The following is a 25,845-nucleotide window of genomic DNA, read 5'->3' on the forward strand; positions in this document are numbered from 1 at the left end:
CAAGTTTCTGTTCCGTTACACTTCGATCTTTATGGATATTTTCTGCCACAGAAAATCCGTTTTAATGATTCCGAGTACAGTAATCACATGTTAATTATAACATGTAATTTAATTTCACATTACTAGTGCACATGCCAGGGAATAAAATGTGGTATGCACTGACGAAGAACATGTTAACCCACATACTGCTGTCGTGTATGCCCCGTACCTCTTTACAACATCCGACAGCCCTGCGTTCCTGATCTGGACTAATCAAGACATCAGTGATTAATGCGTTGGGCAGTGAACCTCGGGAGTTGTGGGAATATAAATCGCCCAATCAAGTGTCAAAATGAAAAATAATCTCGTCAGGTTTAAAAGTGGGTGGAAAAAGAGAGGAAACGTTCTGCTAAAAGTTTCAGAATAAACCAGCACCACTTCTTTAATGCCTCTTTTAGCATTTTATTTTCTCTTTAGGATTACTAAAACATGTGTCCAGGTTTCTTGTTTCCATGATCAGATATACATTTACTCTCAAGGTTGTATTGTTATTGCTTTCTATCACTGCTCAGTTTTCATAGCCGTGGGGTATTACAGCATGGAAAATATCTGAAAATCATCTGGGGTCTGTAAAGAAAAAAAGGGAGAAAAAAAGGAAAAAAAAATAGTAGCACAAAAATGCCTAAGATTAGGATTTTTACCAGCAGGGGGCACTTGTCTGACAAGAAACAGTTTTTCCCTTTACAGAAGCAGCTTTACTCTGGTCTGGATTCAAAGGAGAGAGAAAAAATGAAAGGATGAGTAAGTCCTTTCCTTCATTTGTCAGCTGTTTTGGATCATTCAGAAGACTTTGTTCGGCAGCAGCATAAACACTTGCAGGATTTTTCCTCCTGGCCCAGATCTTTTTTCCCCTGCTCAGCTGCAACTTGATGATGATCTGTCTTTGTGGCTATTCGGGGCACTGGTAAATTAACAGTGTAACCACTACCACTAGCACTGGTTGTAGGTCTTCAGTGCTGTTTCCTAAATTAGATCTCTGTGTTGTTTGTTCTCCATCAAGTGTCATTAATGTGGCTAATCTCTTCCTGAAAGATGAGATGAAAGCAAATTATAAAACCCAAGCTCCTTAATGTTGAATTATCAACACAGAAAATAAATTGCGAGCAGGTCCTAATGATTTCTACAGCTGTGCAGTGTGTCTGCCAGAATCATCCGTTAGGTTCCCCCCCTTTGAGGACTAAAAGCCTTTCCACGCTGCAGGAACTGATTCCTACCCCCAGCCCTTCAGTCATGTGTACTCAACTTGAAAACACCATAAAGATACACTCTCTGTCATATGTAGATTATTTTTCGTGGATTTCAGTGAGGTGAGTTGCACCAGAGCGCTCATTTTGGGGATTCATTTCAAAGAGCAAAATGGTTACTCGGTTTCGCCTGATGTTGATTAATTAACCTGTTGGTTGTATAGGATGCAAGATGCATATGGATGAGCACAAAGCACTTAGAGCAGAAAACGCAGACCCAAAGAGCAGTGTTCAATATTTTGAATTGCCATGCAAATAGCGTGTGTGTTTTTGTGTGTCTGACATTGTCTGTTCACCCTGAACTCTGGTAGGCTGCCAAAGATGTCCTCCAACCTAGGTAGTGCAAAAAAAAAAAAATGCAGTTTACTGGAATAGAAAGCAGCCATTGTGCTCCATATTGTGGAGAAAGCAATTTCTTTTGAATCCAATGCTCACTTGAGAAAGTGCACACAAACTAATTTCACAAACAGTCCTTGAGGTCCCCTCCTCTTGTGTTTATCAGCTTCTCTTTCTGTCTCTTTGCTACACTTGTAGAGCGTGAGCAATCAATGTAAGTGTGGGAGAGTCATATTGATTCAGGTTGAGAGTCCCATCCACCTCCTCCTAATAGTAATGAGTCAAAATTCTTAATCTGGAATGTTGAGCAGAGAGAGGAAATGTTGCCGTCAGAGCGGGTTGTCTGTTGTGGAAAGAAAGGAGCGTGAAAATGCTTTCATTCAGGGGGATTGTGAGATTAACTTTTGATTTGACAGACTTGGTTTGAACAACTGAGTTGATTAAGAAAGTCCATGTTATACAAGCTTAAAACGTGGATGGGAAGGCATATGACTAAAGGCTGCTTTAGACTTTTATTTCCAAGACTGGTTCAGTAAAGGTGTATGTAGTGATAATCATTATTTTCCACAGAGATGGCTTATTTTTTGTTGGTCTTTGAAGAACTACTTGTGTTTTGTGTTTGCAAGTGTAAAAAATGCTGTGTGGATTTTTGTGGCTTTACAGCAGTAGCTGTACAGGGTGGGTTTCATACAGGGAAGTAAGCATTAAGGAATGTCGTCTGTGCCTGTCCTGTAGGGAAAGGTAACTCAGGAAGTCAGCTAAGAGATGGCAATGTGCCTGCACTGGCACTTTTAAGGCACCAAGTCACACCCAGACAATGAAGAGCCTGTGGGAGTGTTGCTTTTAAGACAGTGGATATCAAAAAAAGCTGTTTTTCGGTGTCTCCATATGTTTGTGCGCACAACTCCAAAGAGCTTTGGACATTAATTATGGACTTGGCAGGAAAACTAAGTTCTTTTCCTTACCCATGATTTTCTTTTGCTGAAAAACACTGCACTCTCCTTTCTTTGCTGCCAAATGTGTTTTCAAGTCACGGTCACTCCGTGTTTTCTTGGGCAGAATGGCTCACAACCTGTTGGTGGTCTTAAAAAGCCAGCCCCTGCATTTAAAGTTCACATAATATCTTGTGGCAGTGTGACCAAGTCCAAAGGAAGTTACTGGTTGTTTTTGTGGAGGTGCCAGATGTTTCTGTGGGTTCTACACAGTTGACATAAGGCCTTCTCACCTGAGATGGACAGGATGCTCATATTTCTGTGGCAAGACTCACTTCAAATCTGACTTTTACCATCAGCAGGCATGCTCGTACATCTCTGGCCATGTTCATTGACTTTTTACCTCCAGGATTTTCTCATGCTGCTTTTCCTCTTTGATTTGGTATTATTTATGAGCTCACTGGTGGAGGGGAAAGGGCTATCTCCTCCTCCCAGTTCTCCATCAGTCCATGTGACGTCTCATGGCTGGCAGCAGCACAGCAGTTTTGGAATACATTAAAAGCAGGAAACACCCATGAAAATGTGAAAACACCGTTGGAAGACAGATATCTGATGAGCGAAGAAAGCCAGCGTAGCTGTCACTGGAGGGAGGACTCACTTGGGAGGACGCGGGATTGCTGGACAAAGATTGAAATACATCAGGGAACAAATGAATGGGGGTCTAGATTGTAGGCTCTGTAGGAAATAAGCAGAGCGCTGGGTGGATATTGCAGAGAAGAAATGGGATTGCTGTAGCGCTTGATGGCATTTTTAGGTGGTTTGGATTTGAAGGAGAGAAAATGGGGACAGGCTAAGAATAAGAGGGTGTAAGAGATGGTGATTTGGAGATGTGGAGTTGAGGAGTGAGAGGCCCTAGAGTGATGCAGCAGGTATAATTAATGATAGGGAGTGATAGCACCTGCTGTTCCTGATGTTGCGCTGTATTTAAGGCCCAGCTCACCAAGCGGAACTGGATGTGGCTACGTGGCCAGCCTGCTGCCCCGTCCCCCCCTGGGGAGCGGAAAGATAGGATGGGGTCGGGGTATTGGGTCAAGTTAGGAGGGCTGCAGCGTGGGGAACAACGACTCAGCAATGCCGGTGACATTTATGTGCCGCACTTGCTCCGTTAATCCCATTCCTCTGCCTCCCGCTGGGAGGGCTGGACAGAGATGGAGGACAGAAAGAAAAGCTTCCTGGAATGCTAGGCATCCTCTTTCTCGTACTGTGACGCAGTGGTCTGCAGGCATTTGCTGGTAAGGCACTCCTGGGAGTGTGCTGTCAAAATACAGCAGGAGAGACAATGGTGACTGGGCCATCCTGCTCTCATTAATCCTCATTCCTGGGACCTGCACATTCCACTGTGAGTGTTGAGATGGATTTTTGGATAGCAAGTGGTAAATACAAGAATTGATTTATGTGTAGAACAGTCCATTTGTAATGTTTTCCTCTGAGCCTCAGAGCACTCATTTCTGATTTGCTACACCATTCCTTCTCCCTCCAGTGATTGTGTTTGAGCAAATGGACCCATGTTTGAGTTTATTGAGGTCATTGTTCCAGAGGTGTGGTCAGCTGCTCTTGGGGCTCAGAAGGTGCCTGTCTCTGGGTGCCTCCGCGGGGAATAAGGCGGCCCTAACTTGATGGAACACATTTTCTTTTTCTGTGAGGTGGAACAGTCATGTGTAGGACTTAAGCTCTTTTCTTTTCAGTCTTTTCATCAGTTAAGCTTCTGTATTATGTGCTCAGTCGTGCATGTTGATGAGAGCCAGCACTTTAGACATAATCTGGGTGAAACATGTTTTGAATAAGGGCTGTCAATGGCACTGGAGCCACATCGCTTCAGCATATGGCCTTAAAACATGAATACTTTTCTCTGTTTCACAACATTTATCAGAGCGCAGCTGCCAAAACCACAGTCTCTACATTCCTTTATAACTCCACACTGGACGCTTTCCAGTGGGTCCTGTCTCCAGGCCCTGCAGCTGTCTCCAACCAATGCAGTCTGTGTGTTGTGACACACAATCGCATCTAGTGTGTTCCAAAGGGGGCCTGTGATCCAGCCTGCATGGAGACGTGTGAAGAGCACCACTAATACCACCCTGTCTCATACTGATGCCCCTAACTCTCGCTAATTCCATCTCTTCTATTGTCAGAGATGGAATTCATAAGCCCTTCTTTGAAGGCTCAATTTTCCAGGAGTGTGTCCGTGGCTTAGCTGTTGCCCTTAAGCCTGGACTTGCCGTTCCATTCCATGGATTGACAGCCTCCTGAGTGGTCAGCGTCTTGTCCTTGTGGAGATTATTGATGATTATTGAGTGTGAAAAAAAGAGCATAACTTAATTAACCCCCGCATCTTCATGATCACTGCCCACTTGGACAGATGGCACATAGTGTAAGAGAGAAGCAAACGAGATTAGCCTGAGCCCCTCTCGCCTCTAAAGTCAGAAAGAAATAGGTGCTGTGCACTGTTTTTGTAGTCAGACTGTGTAGCAGACACACACACCAACAGCCTCAGCAGAGTGTTTCTCCAGGGGTCACAGAAACAACCAAACCCAGAGCAGATTGTTTTAGTTCCCCTCACCATCAATCTGGTCTAGCTGGCCCTGCCTCTCCTTGCTTTTCTTGCCACATAGGATATGGCGAGGGTAGCAAAGAAAGGCTTTTATTGCTGGCTGTAAAATCCCACAGAAAGGAACGAGAAATGGCACCGAGCACGACCCATTGAGCCTTTTCTGTCTCCGCTTCCCAAGGCTCGCTTTAGTTGCTACTCCCTCTTGTAAGTTTGGATATATTTATATGAGGCTTATACTGGGATATTTATGTCAGCCATATGTTTGGAGCTGCTAAGATATGTGGGCCAAGAGCACTGCCATATCCTCAGCGGGCTTGTCTCCTAAGGGAGATTCATGATTCCAGTTTCTTTAACAAGGCAGACAGACAGGTGGTGACTGACAGGCCCGATGAGATGAAGTCAGTAATGAGGACTACAGAACAAACCCCGATGCTTCTTCTTCTCAAATGATCTCATACCTCATAGATTTTATATATTTAAGTTGGGTTTCTGTTGCAGTCTAATAGAGATGCAGCCGCTTACAGCACAAGGCAGCGTTCGCATGTCCCATCGTCTCACCTTGGCCTCTCTCTGTCCACACCTGTGATCCAGAAACAAAAAAAGTGTATGATACTTTTTTCTGCGTAATAAAAAAATGTAGCTTACATTTCAGTGACCTTAGCACTTCCAGCTGTAATATATCACCGCTTAAAAATGATACATCTGTAAATGAATATGTGCGTGTCAACTCGTGAATCCCGATGCGTTTGCGACTCCTTTTTTTTTGGTATTTGTCTTGATGTCTCTTGGAAAAATGTCGTCTTGACAAGTGAGCGATATCCTCGTGTCAGATAGGACATGATTGATGCAAACCATGCGATATTATAATCCATCAGATAGCGAATCGTTTTGCCTTCGCCGTTTCCTCCTGCACCCTGTTATTCCCCTCCTCCACTTCTCTCCGCTGATCTATATTCCTGCGGCTGAGGTCAGAGGCCACAATAGAGCGGCATTGTTCAGCAGTCTGGAGAGTGCTCCAGTTACCGCTGTGAAATCTCAAGCATCAGCAGCTTCTTAGCTGTTTAAATATATTGTACAAGGCTGAGCACTGCTACAGGGGCTGACTAGACACAATGTCTGCAGTGTGACGTTACATTATTTTAAGCAGTGTTTTAATTTATAGCTGAGTGAAGTGTGTTTTCTGCCTTTTCATGCCACCTGTTTGGGTGTCCTCCATGATGAAATGATGCAGAACGGGAACACGTATAGTAGCGCTGCTCTGTGTTCTGCAATAAAAAATACCAAAAATGGTATGCACACTCATTCCAGCTGCTTCACTGAGTGCTTCAGAAAACATACATGATCAGTCACCGGAACAAAAGAATGTAACTTGGCACACAACAGTTGGTGTAATGGTTCATGTGTGAAATTACCCTCCCAATTTACATATCGGGAGAGACCCTCCCTCCCACTCACTCTGTGTCTTCCTATGAAAAATCGTCAGTTACACAAAGTAGACGGCAGTCCTCTTCAGGAATGAGGCTAAAATACTGTCTTTAGCAGCACAGAAAAGTTCAGCTGTATGGAGCTCAGCTTGTAAGTTGCTGAGTCAAAATGTTGAGCGGTGTAATGAATGTGCGTGCTGTTTTCGATTTTACAGACGCTGAATACTTCTCGTTTGTTGCCGCTGGGCTGTGCACGTTTTACAACCGTGTGAGCCCTGGGGACATCATTGTAACATAGCTATGCTGGCTGGCATTTGGACATGTGAAATTATCCATGCCTGAGTCTTGTCAGTGAATATGACTGCATGTGTCCATCAGGCTCTGACCAGCAGCAGCAGCAGGCCTCAACAGGCTGCCTGCTCTAAGCAGATCTGTGGAAGGATACAGCAGAACCTGCACACAAACTTCCTACCGTGAAGTGTTTTCTTCCACATAACTAAGACATTGTATTATTTATAGCACCGCAGCTAGTTCAACAGCTCCAAACTCATAATAATTCATATTAGGTTCTCAACTGCAATACAGCTTAACTATACTTGGTTTGAGCTGAGCTGTTGACATTTACACCGACAGATCTATTTCCCCAAGCTTTCTGCCACTCCATCCTCTCCTTCCTCCATATCTGCATCGTGCTGCTACTCCTATAGCTAACAGAGTCGGGCCTCAGGCAGAGCAGGTGCAGGCTGCTGTGATGGTGGCTCTTCTGATGCACACACACACACACACATTCATGGCACACTCGGGGGAGATTGGTTGGCTGTGTACCACTCTCAGCGAAATGGCAGAGCATGGTTGTTTGTTGGAGTAGAGAAAATGCTCTGTGCTGGATTTATTTTGCAGTCTAAGTAGAGAGTGAGCAGGTGTTTAGAAATTAAAGCAGCCCTCCATGTGTCAACGCGGTCTCGGTCCCAGAGGAACAATTTAGATTTGGTCAAATCCTGTTCGCTGCAAATCTGTTGACAGTGTCGAGTGTTTTTCAGCCAGTTGGTGTTGCGAAGCGCGCCTTTTAGCACTGTGGTAAAAATCTAATTTAATAAGTTGGATTGTCCCTGTTGCTGATTAAATTACAGCTTTCACGGCCTTAATCAGCACAGAAGGACCGAATCTCATGGTGTGTAGATGTCTTTGGGCAAAACATGGCCCAGTTAATAAAGAAAGCACATTTTCGAAAACAGTAAATATGGATTTATAGCTGTTTTCTGAAGAATGCGCTGGATATCTCGGTATTGAAGCGCGACATCTCTAATTTCCTACTCGTCTTGTTTCAGTGGTGTTCTCTCTGTTTTTTTGTTTTTTGTTGTTCATGCTGTGCTTTGTTCTGGAAGAAAAACTGACTTGACATTTAAAATGTATTTCTAATCAAAGTGAGAGACAAATGTAATGGCTGCGTGAATGAGCTGTCAGTCTGCCGACTCTCTACGTGACAGCTTTGATAAAATACTTCAGTTCTTTATTTCTAGCACACAAGTCATAATTGGAAAGTTAAACAATAGTAAAACTGCAAGACTTCTGTGCGGCATTTAAGGTGTCGCTTTTCCTCACCTCGCATCGCACCCGACACGTGTTTTCGCGTGAATGGAGTTTGTCAGTCCTCGGAGCACTGTGTGGCAAACCGACAGATGGACTGGCAGGTTGACAGATAATGGAGATGTGAATGTGGCGGGCAACACTCCTTCTGAGGCACCTCTTTGACTGTTATCACAGCCACTTGTCCTCGTTCCCATAAAGAGAGGCTCATTTAATTTTCCGCCCTCGTTTCCTGCAATGACAGAAACTGTCGCCCCGGCGCAGGAAACGCTCACGTCGGAAAACTTGCACACAACAACACGAGGCAGAGAGATCTCTTTATACTTTTTATAGGACTGTGCACATTCTGTAACTACTTCTTTTTTTTTTTTTTTCCTCATTAGCTCTTGATGCACATGCTTAGTTATCACAATCAGGCTGCATCTTTAAGTGCTTTCCTGTTTGGGAAATTAGTGTCAAATGATGATCTTGTTTGAGTGCCTCTCTCTTCTTGGCATGTGTGATGGTGAGTCCCCGGGGGATTTGTGAAAAGATTCAGATTGGAGGGTTGTTGGGGGTGGGGTATAAAACCTGATTAGAATATGGTTTGAGTTAATTAACCAAGGATTTTTATTCCTGATTCCGTCTATCTATGTGTAATCTAATTACAGATGGTGGTTTTCCAGTTTCTATCAAATGAAAATGTAACTGGTCCCAAAGGGAGGGTGTGTGTTGTGTGTGTGTGTGTGGGGGGGGCTCCTCCCATTCATCTAGCCACACACCCACCCATCTCATCCTGGGCTCATCGTCTCAAAGCGGTATTTGAGGAGTTAACAGATGTGATGTCACAGCAATCAGAAAGCTTTGTTTGTGGATTGTGCTCTGCTTAGCTCTGCCCCCAAACTGCCATCACGTCTGTCAAACGTGCTGTGGGTGTGTCGGCACTCGGTGAATTCGAAATGAAGTTTGTACTACATAGCTTCTACATGTGGCTTCAGACAACTAACACTTGTGTGCGTTGTCCTGTTGTCTGTAAGCAACAACACATGTGACCAGCTCAACACGGATGGCGTCACGCTCTTTGTTTTTAAAGGAGAAGCATCGTGATTAGGCGCTGTTGCGTTGCTCTATAGGAAAATGTTGGACTTTAAAAGCGTTTCGGCTGCAGCGTGGACTTCAAACGTAATTACGAACAGATGGTGGAGGACCTCGTCCCTCTTTCCGCTGCCTTTGTTCTGCCGACTCCTCTCCAGCTTCTTTGCATCTTACTGTCAAACTTTTTGAGCATAGCGAACTTCTCCGTGCTGACGTGCTCTTTTGTTTCTGCTTGTTGAATATCTGAGCAGCTCTTCTCGTGGTAGCTGATTGGAAAGATCAAGAGCCGCTCCTCAGCTCCAGTCTCTTTTTGTATAAGAGAAGTTAAAGGCCAAAAATGCAATTCAAGCACTTCTGTCTTCCCTCAGAGATGACACTCATATTAGCGCCAACATCTTGCTTTCCTGTCTCGCAACTTCTTCTTTTTTCCCTGCCTTTTCTCTCTCTGTCTAAATCCAAACCCCCTCATCTACCTCTGCATATCCTCTGTACTCTATCTTTATGTCTCTGTCTCTTAGGAAGAAACAGCCCTCAGCTGTAAATTGGCCCATTTCTCACATTTCATTACTGAAAGTTGAGGCAGGTAGAAGAAAGTGAAGGGGGGTGGGTTTGGGAGAACCTGCTAGCCCAGCACATTGATAAAAGTGTGAATTCATTAGTCTCCCCGGGTTCTGGAAACAAGAGAATCTGAGATTTTCTCCAATCAGCCAGAAATTTGGCTCTTACTGTGTTTCGTTTCATTGTAGAGTCATCAGCTTTTGTACACAAGCATCTTATACACTGGCTGCAGTATAAACCAGAAGCAGGCACTTTAATGCCAAACTTTTTCCCCCCTTTCCTCAGTGGACTGGGCTCACTGGCTCCCTAAGTGAAGAAAAATATCAGGACATTTCCATTATTCTGCAAATGTATAAGTCCGTAAGAGCATAAAATTAGATATCTGTGGAGCATAAAATTAATTCTGGGACCTCTACAAAAGGTCAAAGGATATTTTCAAACTAAACCCACGATTAGCTCCTTGTTTGACATACAGCGTTAATGCTTGGTAAGAAGTTAGCCAGTGTGGAATTGCTATGTCCAGTCACACATTAATCCAGCTTTGAAGTCTTTTAAGTCTTTTGTGACCTACTAAGGCTCGCAAATGAATTTCTCATATTGTTCTGATGCACGTTTCAATAATGCATTTGAAACGTTATTGAAATGATTGGTTTGGAGGGTTTTTTTGGATGTCGGCTCTCCAGTCCACCTACTTTCCATGGCGGTAGATTAGGGGAAGGAGAGCGTAGCAGCCAATTACAGTTATATCTTTGTCCTGCCCCGCTGTCTGTCTGCAGCCCTCTCCTCAGTCAAAAGAGCACCCTCTTTTACTCAAGCAGCCCAATTTGTCAAGATCACTCATTCAGATTGGTGTCATTCTGTGTGTGTGTGTGTGTCTGTGTATGTGTGTGTGGGGCTAGGGTGGGGTGGGGGCTGGTGCCTGCCTTTTAGAGAGGGATGATTACGGCAAAAGCAGATGAAAGGACAAAATGCAGATGATCCTTAATCTCCTTTAGAGGAGTCGTACCTCCTCTAGCTTTTCTTCACCCCTTTATCTCGTGATTCTATTTCCCTTTCTTTCAAGGTCTTCCTCATGTCCCATTTTTTTCCCTCTTGATTCCTTTCTTTCTTGATCTCCTCTCTTCACTTCATTATCTCCTCTTTTTCCGAGTCTGTTTCCCAGTGTACAGTTCTCATCTTTTTCTTTCTCTCCTCTTGGCATCGCACTCCTTTAATGTGTGGACGTCGTAGCTCCCGACCCCATGTAAATATGTAGGCTAATCTGGGCTTTCATTAGTTTGTGTACATGAATATTGCATGAATGGTTCTCCTGTGCTAGCCCAGATTAGTACTCAGTCTTTTCCCTTGGTTAATTGAAAACCATTATAGCAGGCTACAGTCAGGAGTCGCGCTCCGAAAAAGCTCCTTTCTCAGGCTGTGCTGAGGCTGCTCTGATCTCGCCCCCTCCCCTACCACCACCACCACCACCACCCTCCGCACCGCAGCCGTCAAACCCAAAGCCCGCTTTTCAAATGGACACCAATCAAAAAAGCTCTTCTGGGAGAGGCAGAGCAGAGTGGTGGGGAAATGAGGTTAAGTGTGCGAACTGACCGACCTTCAATATTGCAACGCCCTCCATATCAGAATCTGACAGCCCGTGAGGCTGTGGAAAGAAAGGGCTTGGTGGGACGAGTGTAATTGGACTGGGATACCAGAAAGTAGATGAAGCATTTAAGGCTCGGACCTGTCTATTTTTCAGTGCATGAAGCGTGTGAGATGACAGATTCACCTCTTTGGTTTTTTGACAAGAGCTTCTGCTTCCTTTTGGCAAAAACAAACAATATACATCCATAATATACACTCTCAGTGCTTTGTTAGGTTTTGGTGTAGAAAATTTAAGCTTGTGATTTTATGCCCTATATATTTTCTTTTCTTTTTTCACTGCTGTTCAAAAATGTAGAAGAGTGTCTGTGGGGTGCTATTTTAAACAGGCTTCTCCCTTTTCTATCTGATCTCGAGTTGTTACTCGGGGATATGGGGGGTTGAGCCGAGTGTGTCGAGACTCTTTGGAAACAAGGTCCTCCACGTTGCCCCTGGTCACGGTCTCCCTATCGAGTAGCTAATTTTATGCAACCCTCATCATCCCTTTGAAACTGAAAAGAGACACAGAGAGATATTATCTTCGGGATGGTGCCAAAATAAGAGGAGGAAATTGAGTGGAAACTTTTGCTATGCATAAAAGAAAATCAGTATATCATCACATGAGCATGTTTTCCTGCCCCCATCCTCTCCCCTCATTTTTTTACTTTTCTAAACGAGACTGTCTCGCTGTTGTCGGTTTTCCTCTCTATCGTTCACTTTTTATTGTTTTATGGTGGTTAGGAATTTTGAGCGTGTGTGTGTGTGTGTGTGTGTGTGTAAGGCAAATATATATTAACCTAGATGGATCCATAGTATATGTGTGCATTCCTTGTAGAGCATCCTTAGAATACCAGCACCTATGAGTAGTATTAACCCCAAACTTTAAGACACTCCCTGCAGTTTCATGCAGTTTCCTCAAATATGTGTGCTTTTTGTGTTAGTATCAGAATTCTGTTTTCTTCCTTAACCTTGATGATATTCCGCTAGACACATTTACGTGTGCCGTTCCCATTATTTTTCTAGCTGAATGCCGAAGAGTTGTTGTCTACATAAATAAAAACATGTCATCCCCTTTTCCCCATCCCTCAGTTTCCCCTCCCTCCCGCTCCGTTTCCACCACATGACTCTGCAGCGCTGGCAGGTTGGTGGTAAGGCTTCAGGAATGGAAATGAGATGCGTGGTGGCACTGTGTCAAAGAGCAGCAGATTGAACATTAGCCTGAATCGTCCAGCAAATGTTTGCAGATTTTTTTTATTCAAATTAGCCCCAGAATATTGGCTCGGGAGCCAAGGATGCGGAGAGCGCTCTGCAGTGGACACCTGCTCTATTAACCCCGCATGATGTGTTTGGGTGTGATTGCATGAATTAACACAAGTAGGCGTTGGAGAATTTGGTGTGCGAGCTATTTATGTTTTCCTCAGCCTGTGTGCATGTGACTCGGGAGAGCTGAAAGTTGGATTTAGCCACCTTTAAGCGACTTGTTAGTTGTTATGAGGGGGGGTTACGTCCACTTGGTGTTTGTTCTCCCTAAAGAAAACTTTTTCTTTCTGTCTCAGGTTTAGTCAAACAATGACTCTGAACCTGAGGAGAGGGAGGGCCACTCCAAGCTGACTTCAGACAGGGTTATTTATGTTGTGTGTGCCTGTTGTTGGTGTTTGACTTATTGCAGGGTCACAGGATGTGGGTGGATTTAGGTGCTACTTTATCACTCTTACCTCCCCATTCTTAATCAAGTCACGTCCCACCCTGTCACTGCGCTGGGTCACCTCCAGTATCTGCATCTGTATCCTGTGTGTGTGTTTGTCTGAATGCATGGTGTACACTGTATGCTCTCCACTTGATACTATTGGCTTGGACCACACACGTCACCTTTCTCCAGACACTGAAGACTCTATATTCGTTTATAGAATTAGGGACCTAATAATTCAGTCACTTGGTTATATATACAGGACAACTTTGCATTCACTGCAAAGATTCAGGGTCTCTGCTCATCTCAGTCTAAGTGTCTGATGTATTTTGTCTTATGCAGACAGTTGTGTACAGAAGGTCAGATGTGTGGACACGTTTGACCTTCTGGAGCTCCAAATGCCAGAATGAAAAAAGGATTTAAGAAATGAAAGCGGCAGTAAGAGACATACATATATTTTTTCTTTTTCTTTGAAAAAACAAAAAGCGTACACCTTGACTGCCATCCATTAGATTTGCGTTTCCGATATGTTATGCCAGCAATTTCAATTTCAGTTTTCTTTCTTTAAGCAGGCGCGCGCCGCCTTTAGATTCCAAATCTAATTTTAAGGAGTCTTTGGCGAAACAAGCATCAGCAACAATGTGAAGCCCGAGAAAATTCACAGAGGATGTTGAGTCAGATTTTGCGCCTCTCTCTCCAGAGCCACAAAAGTGTTACACATACAGCTTTGTTCACGTACGCAGCAGCATAAAAAGGAAGACCAGAAAACGGATGTGTAATATCCCACAGGATGTTGTTTACTTGGAAGGATGGGCTGCGCGTCGTATCAACAAATCAAGACAAATCAAGCCCAGTGCAGATTTGTGATGTCATATATTGCTGTGCTCCGTGTATTGCCCTCAGACTTCCCCCTTCCCGCTGTCCTTGGTTGGTTTGTGTGTGCTGGCAGTAGCTGGCCGCCTCTGCTTTTAACCTCAGTCTAAAGCCATGACTGATGGGATTCGCGAGCCTCCTCCCTGCTTCACCTCTCACGCATGATATATGTTTGTGCAGAAATTCAACTTCACAGGTTTGTGTGTGGTTTATTACGCCTCTCCGTGGGTGTGTCTGTTCCTTAACTTTGACCAGTGTTTGGCACAGTGTCATTTTCTCTCTCTCTCTCTTTTTTCTTCTTTTTTTCTTTGTGTATTTTAACTAGGAAGGAATAAGTGCCTGCAGCTCTCCGTTGCTCGCTTCTCTTGTCTAGTCTCGGCTGACTAGATATCATGTCAGCCGGGTATTAAATGTTTAATGCTTGTGGATGTAGAATATTGCCTTCTACTTGTCCTGATTAAATATTTAGGGGTGTCTGAATGGTGCCTTTGACATTGCTAGGTGGTAAGGGACCTTGTTCACAGTGTGAAGTGTGGGAACATAACTGAGTGCCAGTTTTCTATTTGGTTGTGGAAACGGTGCAGCTGGGACCTCAACTGTGGTGCCAGTAGTGATGTGTCGGTCGCGAACGAAACGGCTCTTAGAGCTGGATCCATGGTTTTTTTTTTCTTTCTCTCACCCTCTCTCTCGCACTTTTTTTCCGCTTCACTCCGCATGCGAGCCTTGTGCTTTACACTGGGATGAGGGGGGAGGGAGTAGTTACACTCAGTAGCACAGGAACAGAGCGGGAGGGAGAGACAGAGAAAGAGCCAGGGACAACAACGTCACATTAGAAAGGTATAGTAGTCATCCACAACTATTTTCAGTTGCGGATGATAAAGGATTCAGAAAGTTTATTCATGCAGGCCCATATGACAGAGAATGTGCATCTTCTTTTTGTTTTCATATTTTAGTTTATATTTAATTGTGTTGTGGTTTGCAGTGTTTTGTGTTGTTTCACTTTAAATTTGTAAAAGGAAAAAGCTGAAAATTTAAATCGTTAAAAGTTGAACTGTGATTTTTTTTTTTTTATTACATTTTATGTGGAGTGAATAAATAAATGTCTATTTATGGTGCCCCTACAGACAAAGCACATACAAACTTCAAATCACGTACGAACTCCGAAGCATGTACAAACTCCAAAACACGTAAAAACTCCAAAACACGTAAAAACTCCAAAACACGTACAAAAGACAACAGAAGTGCTCCAGGATGCTGGGCGCAGTGTTGAGCTTTTGTTACCTAGTGGCTACACAAGCCAGCAAGTACCAACGACCAGATTTGGTGTGTGGTAGTAACAGGTAAATGAACTTTTTTTAAAAATTATTTGAATATATATGAGTGCTTGTGTATAAATATACAAACAATACACATATGCTTTCAATTGTGTAATTTAAGTGATCTAGGTAGCTCTGCTTTAGAAGTTCAGTTAACGCTAGAAATGTGTTTTGGAGTTTGCATGTGCTTTGTCTCAAGGGGCCACCGCATATATTTATATATAAACATATATAAATAAAACCACTTTTTTTACATTAGTAATTCCTTTTGTGCATAATTTTATATTATTGTTAATAATAAATTAATTCAAGCAACAAAACAACCTGAAGAGCCGGTTCGGAGCCGAAAGAGCCGGCTCTCTAAAAAGAGCCGGAAATCCCATCACTAGGTGGTAGACACAGAATGGGCAGTGAGAGGTGAGGTTATATTTATCCATGACCTTCCTCTCATATAGAGAAGCTTTTCCTTTCAATAGCACAACCCTGCTTCTTTTTGAAAAGCCTGCTTTGTCCTTTTGAATACGGGACACCTGACAAGGTTAAAACCTGGATGGCATACAAACCTTATTTGGATGTATCCATGTAAGTGTGAGCCATGATTTTCTTTTCAGTTTAACTTGATGGATCACAGAAAATGTGATTTTAAAACACTGAAACAGAGCACACGTTAACAAAAAACAAAAGTGTTTCTGACTGCAGTAAGTCTTCCAAAGGATAGAAATTAAGGTTTCAGTTTCCAACTGGAAAACCCAGCAGGGTACAAGTACAAAGACAAACTTGGATGAATATCTTAAAAGCAGCCGCTCACACACAAAATGGCTCGATCCATTTATCTGACGTCTTTGTCCACAGTTAAAGCGGAAAAGATTGGCAAAGCAGCCTTATTTTTTTTCCCAGTAGCTGACGGAAACGGATCAGTCTATGAACAAATCAATTCTGAATTTATTAAAATCCATTTATAGTTTTATGGCTTTCCTTGGTTTATCAAGTGCCTTTATGCTTTTTCGGTGAAGATAACAGTAGTCTTACACTATCTTGCTATATAGCAATACACAGATTAGCTTTTATTGTGACTTGTAAAGTGACAGTTATTAGTTTGGTTTACAATCTCAGCGCAATTAAGGAGTAAAAATTACTGCTACGTGTAATGAATAGATTTTAAGTAGCAAATGTAACCAAATGAAGAGATGTCCCAATATCTGTCTATGAACTACGCTGTGCAAACCTACCCTCCATCACCCCACAGCATCTGGAAAACCAGATCGCTTACTGTGTTTAAAACGTGATCTTTAGAGCCCTTTCAGTTTGTCCAGCTTGGCTTCTGCTCACCACATCCTCAAAGCAGTAAGATGTGCTAGGGTATCAGAAGAGTATCTCGACAAGGGACCCCTGGGATCAAGTCAGGAGACACCTGCTCGCACCACAGACCACTTTACACTGCTGGCTCACACTGGCTGCATTGTTCTGAGATGCTCACAATAGAGAAATGAACACAGAGATGTATTCTGTGGAGAGGAGATGATGCATTCTTCAGAGGTTACAGTGTACCGAGCACCCTGGCGTTCTCCCCAGCATACACATCCATATTCACAAGGCAAGGACAATCCAGTAATGTGTCACCCAAAAACAACTGCAGTCTGCAACTAGGGAGATAAAGAGCAGAGAGGCAAACTTAGTCCAGCTGGAGAGCATTCCCTCTGGTCAACAGAAAAAAACAAAAGTAAGCTAAAAGCAGGTCTGACTGAGCCTGTCTGCTTGGCTGGTGTGTTGGATGAGCCACAAAGGGACACAGGGGATTGATCAGAGGAGGAGAGGACCTCCACAGGAACAGCCCGGAGGCAGGAGAAACCTTCTGCTTTACAGTCAGATCTCTTCAGAAGGGACAAATGCTCAGAGGATAAAAGGAAACTGTACTGATGTGATTGCTGCCTGAGCTCAGCAATGCCACATGATGAACGTAGATGCTTGGATCACAGTTTAGCATGTGCTCTTGCAGTCTCTTCTTCAGCGGTGGTGGCCTGGCTTTGGAGAGACTCAATGCAGCATAATACCAGTCAAACTGGGCTTGCAATGTAACAGCAGATGTGACTTAAATACGCAGAGTTAAAAGGGAACTCTAACCTAATAATTTACAGTGAGACTTGTTGTGGTCGTGCTCAGAGTAAGCAAAATTTCATGACTGTCTTTGCACGCTGTCTATTCTTTACAATATTCCAGGGGTTTGCGGTCGAACTGTAATGCTGTTTTCATTGTGTGGCTCTTGTGTTTGTGTTGGTATCTGTTTATTGTACCCATCATCTGAGGAATGTTGTTGTGTCTCTGCTTTTCATTAGCTGGAGGAGGCCTGGAGGGTAAAATCACAGGCTATTGTAGTGCTGTTGTGCATTTCTAATAACACTGCCCCAAATCACAGTTCATTAGTGATTCTGTGATCCTGAGGCTTCGGCTCCAGCGTTTACACTGTGCCTGCAGGTCTGTTTGGTTTACACTCTGGATGATCATCATTTAATTTCTCTATTTATTAGTCACCACTAAGTTGGCTTTATTTTCTTAGAATTTCCCCTCAAGACAAGCAGTGATGCTCTGCTTAGTCTTTAGGAAACCTTGTTGGGTGAATCAAGGTAGGATAAGTGGTTAAGGTATCAAGGAAGGTCTTAAAGGCCCTGTTATGGCTGAATGGTTTAGTCCTAATCCAATTTAGCAGGTTGGGGGGACTTGATTGGGCGGCATCAGGTCCTCACCGCAGGACAACCAGTGTGCTCACACCTGCCACTCCATGCCGTCTAAATGTTGTAGCTGATTACTGACAGTAATTAAAATTTCTAATTATATCTGATTCACTATCCCACAGGATTTGTAGAATTTCAGATTATTAGCTGGTTTTGTTTTGGCTCAATTACCCACTTGTGTCTCATAAGAGCTGTAGCTCGAAAGCTAGAAATGAGCCATGCGAGCTCGGTGCCTCTCGCGAATCTGTGCCTTAGCACCTGCAGATGTTTACGACAGGTCTGCCTTTTGGTCAGTGTTATTGTGTAATGTTGAAGGGTTAGAACAAGGCGCCTTCCTGTGATGACAGGGCCACACATTGGTGGTTCTTGTTCGAGATAACTGATGAGTATTCAGAGGAATATGTAAACAGATGAGCAGGGTATGAGTAGCGTGCCATTGGGGCTATTGAAGTTTAACCAATCAAACCCATGGAAAACACAATCAGGAATCCCAGATGGTGAAAGAGGGGGAAAAACTTCTTGAGATTAAAAGCAAGAAAACCAGTGGTGGAAAACATGAGTGGCAGAAGCAATCCTCTAAAGCAATCTATAGCAGCTCGTCCAACCTTGAAGGAACGTACAATAGCCCGAGCCGTTTCCTCGGCATTAGCAGTCTTGTGTGGGATGCTGTATAATCTACCTGCCAGATTAAGATGACATGGTCATTGTCTAGAAGAGAGAATTGAATTATGGTGTGTGAAGGGGGTTTAAATGAGATTATGCAGAAAGAACTCATCCGGCATGCGTGAGATGTGCAAAGTCAGGGGCTCGGCACACTGACTACTCTCTGCCGCTCACGCTCACACTTGCTGCACTTGTGCTCATGCAGGGTGTGCTGCTTTGCATATACCTAAGCACCAACACAGAAAGATGCAAATAACAACGCTTAGACATGCAAATGCTCGTCCACACATACACACTTGGCCTACATTCATATGCCAGGCTGCAGTGGGACTCATTCCCTCCTGCTTTTCTGCATTCTTATTTGCAGAGACGGTGATTTTATTCTTATTTTGGTGACACTGCTTCTCCTGTCTGTGACTCTGTAATTTGCTCACTAATGTGTTTACAGTGCTGGCTTGCTTAGGGTTCCCCTAACATAAGTATACGGGCTAATCCCTTGGATGAGTGCGATTAGCCTAACAACTCTGCAGCATATTTAGTACATGTATCTGTTCTGTTTAACAGCAGCTAATCTCCTTGCACCCCCAAACCACTGAGTTCTAGTGATCCTCCCCCCCATGTTTACATTTAAACTCAGTCTCTTTTCATGTTTTACCTCGGGCTCTGTGTGCGTGCATGTGTGGATGCTTTTCTTTTTCACATTCATTACAGCGGTGGCTGATACGTGCGTGGTTGTCTATCTACCTGTACATGTGCGCTTGGTTCCTCATCCATGATGCAGTTTAAATTCTGTGGATGCTGTTCTCTCAGAGGATATTGCAGTGCGTGTACCTACCCTGGGGGGGCGGGGGGGGGGGGGGGGGGGGGGGAAGCAAGAATATGTTTAGAGATTCTGCTAGAGCAACCGGCAATTTATCTTCATTGATCATCAGGTGATAGGGTGCACAAAGGCTTTATAACAATGATGATGGTATCAATTAATCACATTTACGGTATAGTGCTCCGTCAGATAGGATGTGATCCCATCCTTCGGGACTAACACATATGCCCACGTATATGTGTGTCTGTGCCTGTGCATCGGTTGAGTTTGGATGGATTAGAATTACCAGATGGACTTGTATTTGCATTAGCCACCAGGGTGCTAGCACAGACGGAGTCAATCTGTTATTCAGGGCTGAGACCAGGTTGTTGCCCACTAGGGTAGAGCCAGGCCAGGACACCCTGTCTGGGACTCTGCATTAGCAGCAGGGAGTTGGGGAGGGAGCAGTCTATATGAGGTTAAGGAGATATAAAGCAAAGGTGGAAATTTAGAAACTGTTATTCAGTTGCTCACTGATACTAGGATACTGTGAAAGGCAGCGGAAAAAAAACTTTGGACATAGATTTGTGCCGCACTGCTAGAGTGATGAAAGGGATATGACTTGAACATAAAAGGAAAGGAAAAGCAGGAGATTATAAGTTGAGGAAGGCAAGTACAGTGAGAGGAGGAGCGGGGATATGAGGGGAGCTCAGGAATCTAAAACCTATTGCAAGTGTTTTGGGGTCAATTAGCATTCTTCCTGATATATTCATGCTTTTTGTTTCCCCTTTCTTCTCTGGCCTCTTGTGGTTTTTCATAGTCCTAAGCTCTCTGCAAGGGGCTGGTTACAGTGTTTTGCTAGGCACTGCTTGTGTTTGTGTCAGCCAGTCATCACATTCCCTGCAGAAATGGCCCAATCCTTCTTTTTCTCTCTTCATTGTTTCTCGTATATCTATTCCTCTCAACATTCTTCCTTTGAAAATTGATACAGCGTGCATTTAAGGCAACATTCTGAACCAGAAGAATGCACAACTCATCCAAAAGTTATGACAACATTTTTTCCCTTTCATTTTTTTCCCATTAAATAGTAAATGGTCTGCACTTTAATAGCACTTTGTAACCTTGGTGGTTTTATATAACAGACTAATGGCAGCCATGCTGCTATGCAAGGCACTGAACTGACTTGTGAACTAACTGTGAACGCCTTGCCCAATGGCACTTCTGCATGCAGAGGGTCTGGGGATTGAGTTATGACCCTCTGCAGTTATTGTATACCCGAGCTTCAGCTGCCTCGTTAAAAAGCCCATTAAGCAAATACAGTATGCAATCCCTTTTCCCGGTGAAGGCAGTATATGTATGCAAGAACTAACGTCTGTCCTTTACAGTAACAAGCTCCATTGTTATTGTGTACAATGCTAACAAATGAGTCTTCGAGAGGTTAAAAGCCAGAAAGGCGTGATTATTGCTCTTCGAGGTCCATACAAATCAATTTCAGCTAACAAATAGGATGCTTGAGAAGCTGAATGCCTGTGTGGGCTCCATATAAGCAGATGGTTGGCACTTTTTTAAGACCAGCTTTTAAGTTAATAATTAGGAAGTTAGAACAACTTTGCTATGACTCCAAGATGTGCTTTGCAGTACAAGATGCTGTCAGATGCTTAGTGGGTTGTTTTTGTAGCAGTTTTAGAGCATGACAGTTGTGGAACAAAAGAAGACTGAAAACTATTTGTCTCCAGAGCTTTTAAGTATCAGAGCAACCTTCTGTACCAGGCAAATGCTTCTTTGGGAGAAAAAGAGATTGGACAGTAAAGGAAGCAGAGCTTTTTTTTTTTTTTTTTTTTTTTTTGCACTCCACCCATTACGTGTCATCATTCCAAACTAATCATGTCCTGGAAATTGAGCCCGAGGAAGACTGCTGAGCTTGGATTTCACTCTGCTTTCCATCCCCTCCCCTTTTTCTTCAGCCATTCTTTCAATTTCTCCCCCCGTCTTTCTCCCACCCTCACATCGTTTTGCCTCTTTATCTCAGTCCGATCTTTAATTCACTCTTACACCATCCATATCTGTGCCTTCCTTTAATACTCTCCTTCTCTTTGCTTTCTCTTTATTCCTCCCGCTCCATTTCTCTTTTCTCCAGTCTCTTAGCCTTTCAGTTTCTTGTCTCAGTTTTTCACTGCTAACTACTGAGCCAGGGAATAGTGCATCGGCTTCTCTGCACTGGATTGTTTACTGTCAGACAAAGAAGTGGATTTTCAATTAAACTGGCTGTCATTAGAAAGACGACGACACACTCCTGCCTCTCCTGAGCCATCTGCAACATGGGCAGACTTCATGCTTTGATGATTTTCCTCAGTGTTGTTCCCCTATTCTCCCTTATCCTGTCTAAAACACTCAAGCTACATGGCTGCGTTTGCATTTCTCTGACGCACAGCTCTTATACCATTGGTTAGGACTCCAACAGACCTCCTTATAATATCAACCTCCACAGTTATCACATGGTGAAGGTCTGCTGTCTGTTAAGATGCTGACTGAACTGGAGACCACCTGGCTGGTAATTGCACTGGCTTAATAGTACCAAGAATGCTATCTCGTCCTCACAGGTGGTCACAAGATGTGGTGGGATAAATCACTGCATAAATTACCAACCGCAGTCGAACTGCAGATTTTGTTAAAACTGGAAAGTGTAGGTGTTTCAAGGGGAGAAGTGATAAGCCACAGGATTGGGAAATGTGATGGGAAGAGGCGGAGAGGACTTACCTACGATGCACACGGTGCGGGGGAGCAGGGCGGCGTGCGGTTGAACCCTGAACGCATTGTGTGCAAGTGTTATCTTTCAGTGCAAGTAATTCAGATCTCGGTGAATGAGTTTGAAGAGCGGAAACACAGAGGCCCCGAGACAGGCAGCATCCAGATGACATGCATGGTCTATCCTCTGGAGGGGAAGAATGCGCTTCTTCCTTTGACGTGGTATTTTCATACATATTTCATTTTCTCTTGGCTGTGATTACCACCATCTCTCCCTACTTCCAGTCTGCCCTCCTGTTTGTGTGTGTCGGTGTGTGTGTGTGTGTGTGTGTGTGTGTGTGTGTGTGTGTGTGTGTGTGCGCGCGTATGCACGCATTGTAGGGAGAAGGGGGAGTTATATTAGATTTGGCAGAGGCAGCAAAATTTGCCTGACATGTTGAGGGAGAAGATTAGAGGGAGAAACACAAAATGTATTCAGTATTACATTCTCATCTCACAGCTTTAGCAATTGATTTTTTTTTTTAAGCACACATCGGAGCGCCTGGACTGCCGATAGCTGAGAAGGAGGTGTGGAGAACTGCCATTATCAAGCCGACGACGCCGATGCACACATGTAAAAATTGCGAATGAAAAGAGGATAAACAGCAATAATCTGTTTCTGCGGATAGAAGCGTGTCTAAAGTCATTTGGGGGCAGCCGCTGTGTATGAGTTTCTCGACTGCTCTGGCTCATTGTCCTTTACTTCATTGCTTGGCCTAAGCCTGCCCTTTGGGTCAGATTACTCACAAAATGCCTCGTAGCCTTCCCAGGATTCCCCCAGTCTGAGCTTATCGTTCTTACACACACACACATTCAGCAACTCTACTGGAAAGCCAGCGTGCTGTCTTAGTGTTAGAGGGTGCACATTATGGCTGCCAGTTTTGACCAAGCGCGGAATAGTGCGAGCAACAAAACAAAGTGGAAAAAATACATTCATCAGCAGTGGACGGCTCATATGGATCTACCTCCTTCACAGCAGCACAACAGCAACTGTAGCTGACAGAAAGTTCCTAAATTAAATAGATTGAGATATTTCTGTATGCCTCTGCTAAATGAGCAGACTTCAAGTCAATACTCTTATTGCGTTGGCCATTGACGAGGCTGAACTTTAAATGTAAGCACCAGTCAATGTTAGGCAGTTAATGTCGTCCTTTGGCAATAAATGGTTTCTTAATGGTTAGTCAATTTTCCCACTTTTGCGTGTAGTCTCATATGAAATGATTAGTGACGCATGGCTGTGTTGGGAGAGGGAGCATCAATCAAGCCAGAGAGAAAGAATGATTAATGACACGTGTCTGAGAGGGAGGCCCAAAGGGGTGGTAGGTGGCGATGGTGATGGTGGGTAAACAGCCTTTCACGCTCAAAGATGTGTTTTTGTTTTCTTTGTTCTCTCTTCTCATCTCACAACTTGTAATTATTAGTTGTTCACGCAGACCCCCTGTTTTTCTTTTCGTTTTCTTCTTTGTTTTTGAAACAATCGAATTCCAAGAGTCCTGAAAATTAAAAGTTGACGGGAACACCTTTGAGTCCATCCCAGTGCCTCACTTGCAATGCAACAGAATCCCCTGGTTTTGCAGGTAAATATGCGAGGGTTTTATAGGGTGTGCTTCTGCTCTGTAGCCGTTGACGTAATGCCTGTGTTGTTTTTACAAGTCCCCTGCTCCATGTGTTGATCTTCTCTGACGTCAGCATGTGGGGCGCTGTGAACCATGAAGCCCTACAAATCAAGTGTGTGTTGGAGCAGATGAGACTCCACTCTCAACTCTCTTTGATCAGTGCGGAAAACTCGAACCAGCTCCTGTCATGCTGCGCCAGTGTGTGGGAACATTTTCACACAGCATTTACCTTGATGGCGAATTGAAGCTGACTTGGTAGAGGAACGTGACCCTGTTGGAGTTTAGAACAAAGTACTTGTGTTAGTAAACAGATGCATAAGTTGCATTCTTATGAGCTGTCAGTAACAACTTGCAGGCTTTCGGAGCTCGTAGGGGGGGTGTATAATTTCACTATCCCTCGAGCTTTCCAAAGCTTTGGTTAGACATTCCAGAAATTCCATCGTGACGATCTGTCCATGGCCGCAAAGCTAAAGCGTGGATTCCTGTACCATCTCCACTCAAGGTCTAATGGTGTCCATATACTTCTGTATGGAGCTCTCAGATCAGCCAGCACATACTGCTCCATCTATCTGCTCACACTTTTTCTTCTTTCTTCTCAGTTATATCCGTCACTCCCGCCCGGTTCCAGACCTTTGAATCTGTCCACTTCCCCAAGTTGACTGATTTGTTTTGTATCGAGATATGAAAGACCAGTTTTTCAGATTCATGAAAAAAAAAGGTTGTCGAATGGTCGCTGCTTGAAGACTAACGATTAACCAATCGCTTGCATTGGTGAGACTAACGGGGTTGTCAAGCTGTGTGCTGTTGCTTGAGGAAGAGGGAATCCGTGTGGAGGTAATACCAGACGAAAGATGGGAAAGAAACGGAATAAATAGACAGTTCTGTCTGACATCAGGCACGCTGTCACGTAGTATATCCAGTCGTTGCTTCTTTTTCCATGGGAGTACCTGTAATGTGCTAGCAGCTTTGTATTAGATTTTATACTTAATTTTCTTAATAGCTGTTTTTAGTTCACTGTATTCAGTGACTCAAATATAAAATCCAGAAATGTGTGCCTTTTTAAATAAGTCTAACACCAAAAGAAAGATGTACTGTCTTCTAGAAGTTACGTTGCAACAAAGATTAAGAGATTTAAGCCCCAATCACACAGGCTTGGAGACCAGTGAGTCACTGCCTGCCAACCAGGAAGCCACCTAAGGAAAAGTATTGCATGTCCTACTGATTTCAATTAATCCTGGCTGTCCCAGTCCAAGTCAAGCAGTCCTTGCTACAGTTGCCTGCAATCACTCATCTGATACTCACTAAGCAGTACTGAAAGTGTGGAAAGTGTGATGCAAACCAGAAATGTTTGCCTTCAAAGCGAATTTTGTGCCTTCTGCTGTGTGTTGTTTCAGTGGCAAAACACAACTTTGACTCCAAAGGTGATCAGTCTCTACTCTTCTTCAGTTTGGTGTCTTCCATTTGTTCTATAAGCAGGCCTGATATGAGAGAAACCAAGACAAGAGCTTCAAAGGTTACTCCTAGTAGGCTTTCAAGGAGGTCTGTCTTGTTTCAGAGAGAGAATGAATGAAGGCCTGCACCAAAGCCCAGTACAAGACACATAATGATTGGAAGCAAGAATGAAAAATCCACTTAAATTGGAAATTTTAGAAGAGCACGAGACACAGTCATGATTTTGTTCAGTCAGTGGAAAATGGACTTCTAACTTGTTAAAGGAAATCAGGCCATTAGCTAGCTGTCCAGTGCCAGGTGTCCTCAAACTACATGTCACACTTTGTATAGGCTACCTTGGTAGAAATCATAGCATGGTATTACCTTAATGCTAAATCAATTACGGGCTTTCCCTCCTCTGAGCCCCAAGCTTAACCTTATCTTAGATGGCCATGAACCATAACTGATATAATCATAGAAGTCCCCGTGTGGATGTGTTACCAGCACATTATCAGACGTAGTAAA

General features: G+C 43.7%; 1 protein-coding gene across 3 annotated transcripts in view; it reads left to right on the forward strand.

The window, feature by feature from the left end:
• LOC146562296 (tetratricopeptide repeat protein 28-like) overlaps window positions 1–25,845 on the forward strand; it is a 196,806-nt gene that overhangs the window by 57,820 nt on the left and 113,141 nt on the right. The gene's annotated exons all lie outside the window — the stretch shown is intronic.

This window comes from Mchenga conophoros, linkage group LG12 (assembly GCF_057382185.1).
Source record: "Mchenga conophoros isolate Kocher_MC1m ecotype Shallow Benthic linkage group LG12, M_conophoros_male_GT1.1, whole genome shotgun sequence".
Classification (NCBI taxonomy): Eukaryota; Metazoa; Chordata; class Actinopteri; order Cichliformes; family Cichlidae; genus Mchenga; species Mchenga conophoros.